This window comes from Anomaloglossus baeobatrachus, chromosome 1, assembly GCF_048569485.1.
Source record: "Anomaloglossus baeobatrachus isolate aAnoBae1 chromosome 1, aAnoBae1.hap1, whole genome shotgun sequence".
Lineage (NCBI taxonomy): Eukaryota > Metazoa > Chordata > Amphibia > Anura > Aromobatidae > Anomaloglossus > Anomaloglossus baeobatrachus.
Window position 1 is genome coordinate 612195712 of NC_134353.1, and position 8617 is coordinate 612204328.

Consider the following 8617-nt stretch of genomic DNA (forward strand, 5'->3'; position numbering starts at 1 on the left):
TGCTCCAGCCCCTCCCCTCTGCTCTGCTTTTCTCTTACCCTGGGGGATGTGGTTTGTCCTGCTGCACCGGTGTGAGATCAGATTACCAAGGAGGATTAACTCTTTCTGTGACAACCTGGCTTTGCCAGGGCATCACACACCCCCTTGGTAAAACACGGCCCGTCCTCGGGCCGTCTGGCCACCAACATTTATTAAAACTGGAAAAATCAACACATTACAATCATACATCTTCCCACATCGGGAGGTACGTTTTCTAAAACTTTAAACCGTTCTGCCACCCCACACCTGCGGAGCAGATGGCCTCCTCCTGAACTTGAGGGCGTTCAACAGGGGTGACAGTCCATAAAACAGTCAACTTTTTAACTTGTGGGTAGCCGTCCATGCTCCACTACCGCTGCCGCCACTCCCAGTACGGGGCACGGGTTCCGTGCTCTGCCTCCTGCTCAGAATCCAGGCCCACTTGGATGCCCTCGGCGCCGGCTACAACCGGCCTCGCTAACTGCCAAGGGCTCCATCTCTCACTGGCCTGCTCCTCCTCTCTGCAGGTGCACTCCGGCTGCTCCACAGCCATGACGGGGTACCTGGGAGCGGCTGGCGCCACATCTGGGGCAGACTTCCAATCGGGTGCCACCTCCGTTGCGGCCGGGCGGACTGCCGGAGCCGACGTCATCACCGTGGCGGCTGGGCGGACTGCCGGAGCCGGGTAAGATGTCATCGGGGTTGCGGCTACTGCTTGTCCAGGAACGGAGTTAGGCAAAGTCCTGGCGTCCCTGCCTTTACAGTCCTGGTCACATAAACTGCGGTTCCTTCCTCCTGCTCCCCCTTGGTACTCGGGAGCAGTCCTTCTAGCAACTTTTAAAGTTTTCCTTTCGCTTCCGGTCCTCCGGAGCTTCACTTCCGCCCGCGTTCTCAGGGGGCGGAGCCTCTTTTTTGCGGCCACCGCTTGGGGAAGAAGGCGCTGGGCGGGAGATTTTCGCGCCCAAAACGGCGGCAAAGATGGCGACTTTCAAAATTTTTGCAGCGGAACACCGCTGACAGTCCAGAACAAGGCGCACTTCCTCCAGGTAACTGGATGGGTTCAATCCTGTTCGTGACGCCAAATGTGTCGCCCGGGGACCAGGGGGTACTCAGATCCGGGCCAAGAGGTCACTTCTGTGGGTATCACGGTGGCGTGACCCGGTCTGTGATCCTAGGCTCCACAGTAAAAGGGGATTTGGTAAGGGAGATTGTTTATTGTCCGTGATGCCACCCACGGTTGTGGTGATTTGTTGACACCACCGCTGCTCTGTATGGGGATCCCGGGAGCGATGACCGGGAGCAGCAAAGTTGTTGGTTCTCCCCTCCGTGGGTAGGGGGTAGTTGTCCCGGGGCCTAGTGATGGGGTAAGCAGGGCGCAGTGCTGCGGTGCGGTGCCCGAGGGCACGGGCGTACTCACAAGTATTTCACACAGAGTAACTGGTAAACTAGGAATTGCCGGTGTCCGCAGCCTTCGGTACGGGGGTGTTAGTGTCCCACACACGGTGCAGCAGCTCCTGTTCTTTCCCAGCAGCCAGGTGCCTTTCTCTCCACTCTCTTCCTCTTTCTCCTCAGCCGGGAACGGGGAATCCACTCCCCTGCAGTGATCTGGGTCACCCTAGGTACCGTCGGGGCACTACCCTGCGCCGGCTACCTCTGGCCCCTTCCTCACTGCAGCCTGTCCCGGCCCTTTCAGAGCACGCTTCACTATCAGCCTGGGAGCTACAACTCCAGACTCCTCTCCTGTCTGTCTCTCCACACACTCTGCTCCAGCCCCTCCCCTCTGCTCTGCTTTTCTCTTACCCTGGGGGCTGTGGTTTGTCCTGCTGCACCGTGTGAGATCAGATTACCAAGGAGGATTAACTCTTTCTGTGACAACCTGGCTTTGCCAGGGCGTCACATCCATCCTTAGAGACCGGGTCCAGAGGCCCCTCTTAGAGGGAGGGGTACTGTCACTCGGAGTTTGCACAAACTTCTCCAACTGTCATGGTGGCATTGGACTATGTTCAGATTGCAAATTATGACACTCCGAACAATGGTTTCTCTGGTACTGGGATCAACACAAGCAGACTCGGGCATCACCCTGCTGCATGCTATGTGACAGAGTTTTGTTTTTTTCCCTTGTCTATCTTTATCTGTGATTTCTACATGCTCCAATCCCATCCCTCCCTAGGGGGAGGGGAATTAGATTAGGACTGGTCAGGAGTAGGGCCAGGAGGGAGAAGCAGGCCTCTCCACCATTAGGAGTATCCTTGAGCTTAGGGATAGCGTAAGGTCCCCTAGCTTGAGGGACAGCTTAGGAGCCCTGTTTCCCTACTATCCCAAAGCCATTGTGACAAATACTCAGTAGTAATAAAATAAGAGCAAACATTGGTCACTTTTGACCTTGAAGCAGGTATTCTTTAATTGCTGTGTCTCTTTGGCTGTGATTGGGTCTCTTTGGAGAGCAAGGTTTACAGAAGATGATCTTATAGATAACAAATTCAGATAAGAAGTAGAGCAGATCACAGCTGAAGGGATGCAATACTTGGTGGAAATGCTTCTCACCGTTTAGTTTGTTGGACGTTTTATTTACTTCTGTCACAACTGATCAAAAATACTGACATATCACTATGATGTGTCAAACGTTTTCTGAATTGATAATTATTCTTTAGGATAAAGGAGCAGCACACCTGGGAAAGGAAGTGGGTTTTGTTTGCACACATAAATCTCAACAGATACATGCCACATTCACTGATGTGTATTTCTGCTTTTGAACCGTGTTTTTATGAGAATTTCATGGGAGTGACAATTTTATATAGGGAATCATCTCACCTGGGAAAGTATGTATAGCATGCATGTTTCCAACATGACAATTATCCAAAACACACATCTGTTGCATTTCTGAAGAAGAATAGGGTGAAAGTGATTCAGTGGCCAAATATGTCTCTTGATCTGCAATCAACTGAACATCTAAGGGAATTCTGAAGCGGTAAATTGTCATTTCACTCTATCCAGTATCCAGGCTCTAAAAGAGATGAAGAATGGAAAAAAATAGATGTTGCAATATGTTGCCATATAGTTCATTCCATGCCTAGAAGACATGCTGGTGCTGCCCTTAACCTCTTACTGACATCTGACTTACTGGTGCGTCATATACTGGCTCTCTGCCTTAAATAGCCATCAAGTGCCTTTTACAGCCACGGGCGGAGCGGTGCTCTGACCATGGCTGTTAACCTGTTACATGCCACTATCAATCTCTGACAGCGGCATTTAACACGCGTTGGCAGGGGGCGCGTCATTCGTCGCGTGATCGTGGGGTGCCAATATGTTGTCATAACAACTGGGGGGTCTCATGATTCTCCTGTGAATGCTAGCCCTTGACCGGCACTCATGGGAGATCATGATTTCTACTATAGAGCAATGCTAAGTGTAGCACAAGTGATCGAAAGATCATAGGTTCAAGTTACCTAAGTGGGTTATCAAATACAGTTAAAAAAAAAAAAGTTTGTAAACATATGAAAAAAATAAAAAAAGCTCAAACCCCCCCATTTTGCTCCACTACAAATAAAACAATAAAAAAAACATACATTGATATTATTGCGTTTGTAAAATTTGATGTATAAAAAATATAAAATAAATTAATCCAATCGGTAAACTTCATAACGGACAAAAAATCTACCAGCACTACGGGTTTTCTTGCCACCGCAACATTGGAATAAAATCCAATATGGTATCAATCAGAATATCAGCTCGGAGCACAAAAAATAAACTATCATACAGCCTCATAGACCAAAAATAAAAAATGTTACAGGTGTCAGAAAATGGTAACAAAAGCAACATTTTTTTCTTCCAAATTTTGGTGTTTTTTTTCTCCACTTAAATAAAGAAAAAAAAATTATATGTTTGACATCCACATAATCGTAATGACCTCTGGAGAATCATATTGCTTGGTCAGTTTTACTGTATAATGAACATGGTAAATAAAAAGAAAAAAAATACTGCATGTTTGCAATTTCAAAGCACTTAGAATTTTTTTCCCATTTTCCAGTAAACTATGGTAGAATGAATGGCATTATTCAAAAGTACAACTCGTCCTGCAAAAAAACATGCCACTGCCTGGCAGAATTCAATTATGGTACGGAATACAAGGGTACAGAACCAAGGGAACAGGTTTATATACAGTACAGACCAAAAGTTTGGACACACCTTCTCATCTCTGGAATAACTATTAAGAGGAGACTTTGTGCAGCAGGCCTTCATGGTAAAATAGCTGCTAGGAAACCACTGCTAAGGACAGGCAACAAGCAGAAGAGACTTGTTTAGGCTAAAGAACACAAGGAATGGACATTAGACCAGTGGAAATCTGTGCTTTGGTCTGATGAGTCCAAATTTGAGATCTTTGGATCCAACCACCGTGTCTGTGTAGAAAAGGTGAATGGATGGACTCTACATGCCTGGTTCCCACCGTGAAGCATGGAGGAGGAGGTGTGATGGTGTGGGGGTGCTTTGCTGGTGACACTGTTGGAGATTTATTCAAAATTAAAGGCATACTGAACCAGCATGGCTACCACAGCATCTTGCAGCGGCATGCTATTCCATCTGGTTTGCGTTTAGTTGGACCATCATTTGTTTTTCAAAAGGACAATGACCCCAAACACACCTCCAGGCTGTGTAAGGGCTATTTGACTAAGAAAGAGAGTGATGGGATGCTACGCCAGCTGACCTGGCCTCCACAATCAATAGACCTGAACCCAATCGAGATGGTTTGGGGTGAGCTGGACCGCAGAGTGAAGGCAAAAGGGCCAACAAGTGCTAAGCATCTCTGGGACCTCCTTCAAGACTGTTGGAAAACCATTTCCAGTGACTACTTCTTGAAGCTCATCAAGAGAATGCCAAGAGTGTGCAAAGCAGTAATCAAAGCAAAAGGTGGCTACTTTGAAGAACCTAGAATATAAGACATATTTTCAGTTGTTTCACACTTTTTTAAGTATTTCATTCTACATGTTTTAATTCACAGTTTTGATGCCTTTAATGTGAATCTACAATTTTTAGAGTCATGAAAATAAAGAAAACTCTTTGAATGAGAAGGTGTGTCCAAACCTTTGGTCTGTACTGTATGTATATATATATATATATATATATATATATATATATATGTATATACTAGAAGGTGGCCCGATTCTACGCATCGGGTATTCTAGAATTTACGTATTGTGTAGTTAATGTATGATTTTTGTTATATATATATATATATATATATATATATATATATATATATATAGATGTTGTTGTGTGTAGTTACCAAGTGTTTGTGTAGGGCGCTGTACATGTTCTGGGTGTTGTCTGGGTGTGGCGGGGTGTTGTTTGTGTGTTGCGTTGTTTGTGGAGCGCTGTGTGTCTGTAGCGTTGTGTGTGTGTGTGTTGCGCGGTTTGTCTGGGTGTTTGGGTATGTGTGTGTGTTTTGGGGGGAAGTATGTTTTGTGCAGTGTGTGTGTTGTGCGGTATGTGCGTATATTTGTGTGTGCCGCGGTGTTTGTGTGTTGGGTGTTGTGTGTGTGCGGCGTTGTCTGTGTGTGTGGGTGTCTGTGTAGGGCGGTGTTTGTGGTTCCCAGTGTGTGTGTGTGGTGTGTTGTGCAGTGCGTGTGTGGCGGTGTGTGTGTGTGTGTTTTGGGGGGAGGTGTGCACCCCCCATCGTGCTCTATCCCCCATGCTGCGCACCCCCCATCGTACTCCATCCCCCATGCTGCGCACCCCTCATCGTGCTCCATCCCCCATACTGCGCACCCCCCATCGTGCTCCATCCCCCATGCTGCGCACCCCCCATCGTGCTCCATCCCCCATGCTGCGCACCCCCCATCGTGCTCCATCCCCCATGCTGCGCACTCCCCATTGTGCTTCATCCCCCATGCTGCGCACTCCCCATCGTGCTCCATCCCCCATGCTGCGCATTCCCCATCGTGCTCCATCCCCCATGCTGCGCACTCCCAAACGTGCTCCATCCCCCATGCTGCGCATTCCCCATCGTGCTCCATCCCCCATGCTGCGCACTCCCAAACGTGCTCCATCCCCCATGCTGCGCACTCCCAAACGTGCTCCATCCCCCATGCTGCTCACTCCCCATCGTGCTCCATCCCCCATGCTGCGCACTCCCCATTGTGCGCCATCCCCCATGCTGCGCACTCCCCATCGTGCTCCATCCCCCATGCTGCGCACCCCCCATCGTGCTCCATCCCCCATGCTGCGTACTCCCCATCGTGCTCCGTCCCCCATGCTGCGCACCCCCCATCGTGCTCCATTCCCCATGCTGCGCACTCCCCATTGTGCGCCATCCCCCATGCTGAGCACTCCCAAACGTGCTCCATCCCCCATGCTGCGCACTCCCAAACGTGCTCCATCCACCATGCTGCGCACTCCCCATCGTGCTCCATCCCCCATGCTTCGCACTCCCAAACGTGCTCCATCCCCCATGCTGCGCACTCCCCATCGTGCTCCATCCCCCATGCTGCGCACCCCCCATCGTGCTCCATCCCCCATGCTGCGTACTCCCCATCATGCTCCATCCCCCATGCTGCGCACCCCCCATCGTGCTCCACAGTCACACATCAGACAGTATACACGCACACATCTGATCGCATACACTCACACCCCACTTCTGCCTGTGCCCTCGGGTGGGCGGTCCCAGCAGCCGTGCTGCACGCCGTGCTCCTCTGCCTTCTGCCGACACGCACACATCCGATCGCATACATGCACACATCCGATCGCATACACGCACACATCCGATCGCATACACGCACACACACACACTGACGATATCGCACATACGCGCTCACACACTCACAACATCCGGAGATACCACATGCTTCTGGCCATGTGATCCTCCGGCAGGTCCTGGAAGGTCATTGCACGCACAGTATCGCCGCCGAGAAGCAAGTGATATCACAGGATGTTGTGAGTGTGTGGATGCGATGTGAGGTGTGTGTGAAAATGAGTGTGATCTGATGTGTGTGTGTGTGTGTCTGTTCTTATGTGTGTGCGTGTGTGTGTGTTCCGCCGCTGCAGGACCTTGATGCGCTCACCTGGGAGCCGGTGTATGCTGGTAACCATGCTACACAATATTACATGGTTACCAGCGTACCCCGCCCCCCGCTCGCACGGGAGCCCACACCAGCGTATGCCGGCAACACCAGCAATGCGAGGGTATTTGTCGGCTGGGTTGGCGGCGTACGCTGATGTGGGCTCCCGGGGGTACAGCACTCACGGCGGCGTACGCTGATGTGGGCTCCCGGGGGTACAGCACTCACCTGGGAGTTGGGGCTCCGTGTCGTTTCGGGGAATGCGTGCAGGGGGCGGGGCCAGAGTGAACGTGCAATGCGTGAGGGGGGCGGGGCGTGGCCGAGTTGCCAATGCGTGCAGGGGGCCGGGGCGAGAGGCCAATCCATGCGGGGGCGGAGCCTGGGCAAATGGCCAATCTGTGCGGGGGGGGCGGAGCCGAGGCGAGGCGAACGGCCAATCCGTGCGGGGGGGCGGAGGCGAGGCGAGCGGCCAATGAGACGCTTGTCGCGGTAAGGACAGAATTTTGGAGACAGACAGACAGACAGACAGACAGACAGAATAAGGCAATTATATATATAGATATGCCAGCCAAACGTACCAAACGTACGATTCACAGACTGTAAATTCTAGCTGGGATGCACCTACTCTCACCCCAGCTATCACAGGGATCATTACAATGAGAAAGTTACAAGGCAGATTCACTTATGACTATATTACAATATATTACAATAAAAATCCAACTGGCCTCTGCTAATCGGGCTTCGCAGAACCCTCTGGCTACTGAGGCCTATGCTAGTCCCTATCGGATATGCACACTGGTATAGGACTCATGGTACCACTGAGTGGGAACAAGTCCACTCCCAGGAGTTTGATGCCGTGATGAGTGGGTGGTTCGTCGGTGTGCACTCTCCTTCCAGAGCAGGGGGGGAACTTCTTTTCCACAGACCCAGAGTTCCTTGACCTTTCCAGATGGTTGTTTCTTTTTGTCTTCGGGATCACCGACCTCAGGAGCTCCCCATTCCGATACTGACCCAACGGCTACTAGAGCTCTGCCAAGGTCCGGCTCGTAGTCCCTCTCGCAGCCCGGCACCGTGCTTCTCTTCCAACCGCTGTCTTCAGACAGTCTCTCAGGAACCATCTCCTTCAGCTAAGGCTGGTTTCACACTACGTCTTTTTAACATCCGTTGAAAACGTTTTTTTAACGGAAGTACGTATCCTGCTTTTACAGCAAATAACGTATGCAAACGCATATGTTATTTTGCAGGATCCTGCAGTGGATGTTTCGGGGCGGGCATTGTAGTCATGTGATCGGGATTGAGGGTAACTAGAGTGGGAGGAAGAGAGAGAGAGAGAGAGAGAGAGAGAGAGAGAGAGAGAGAGAGAGAGACTGACTCTGTTTCCGGCCATGCAAAGTACTGTCTGGGCATGCTCAGTCCAAATGCAGGATCCTGTCTATCAGCATGCAACGTTCACCTACGTTTGCGTGCGTTATAGTCAGGATCCAGCAATTTGCAGTATTTGGACGGAGCTCAAAAACGCTACATGTTGCGTTTTTGAAACATGTTAA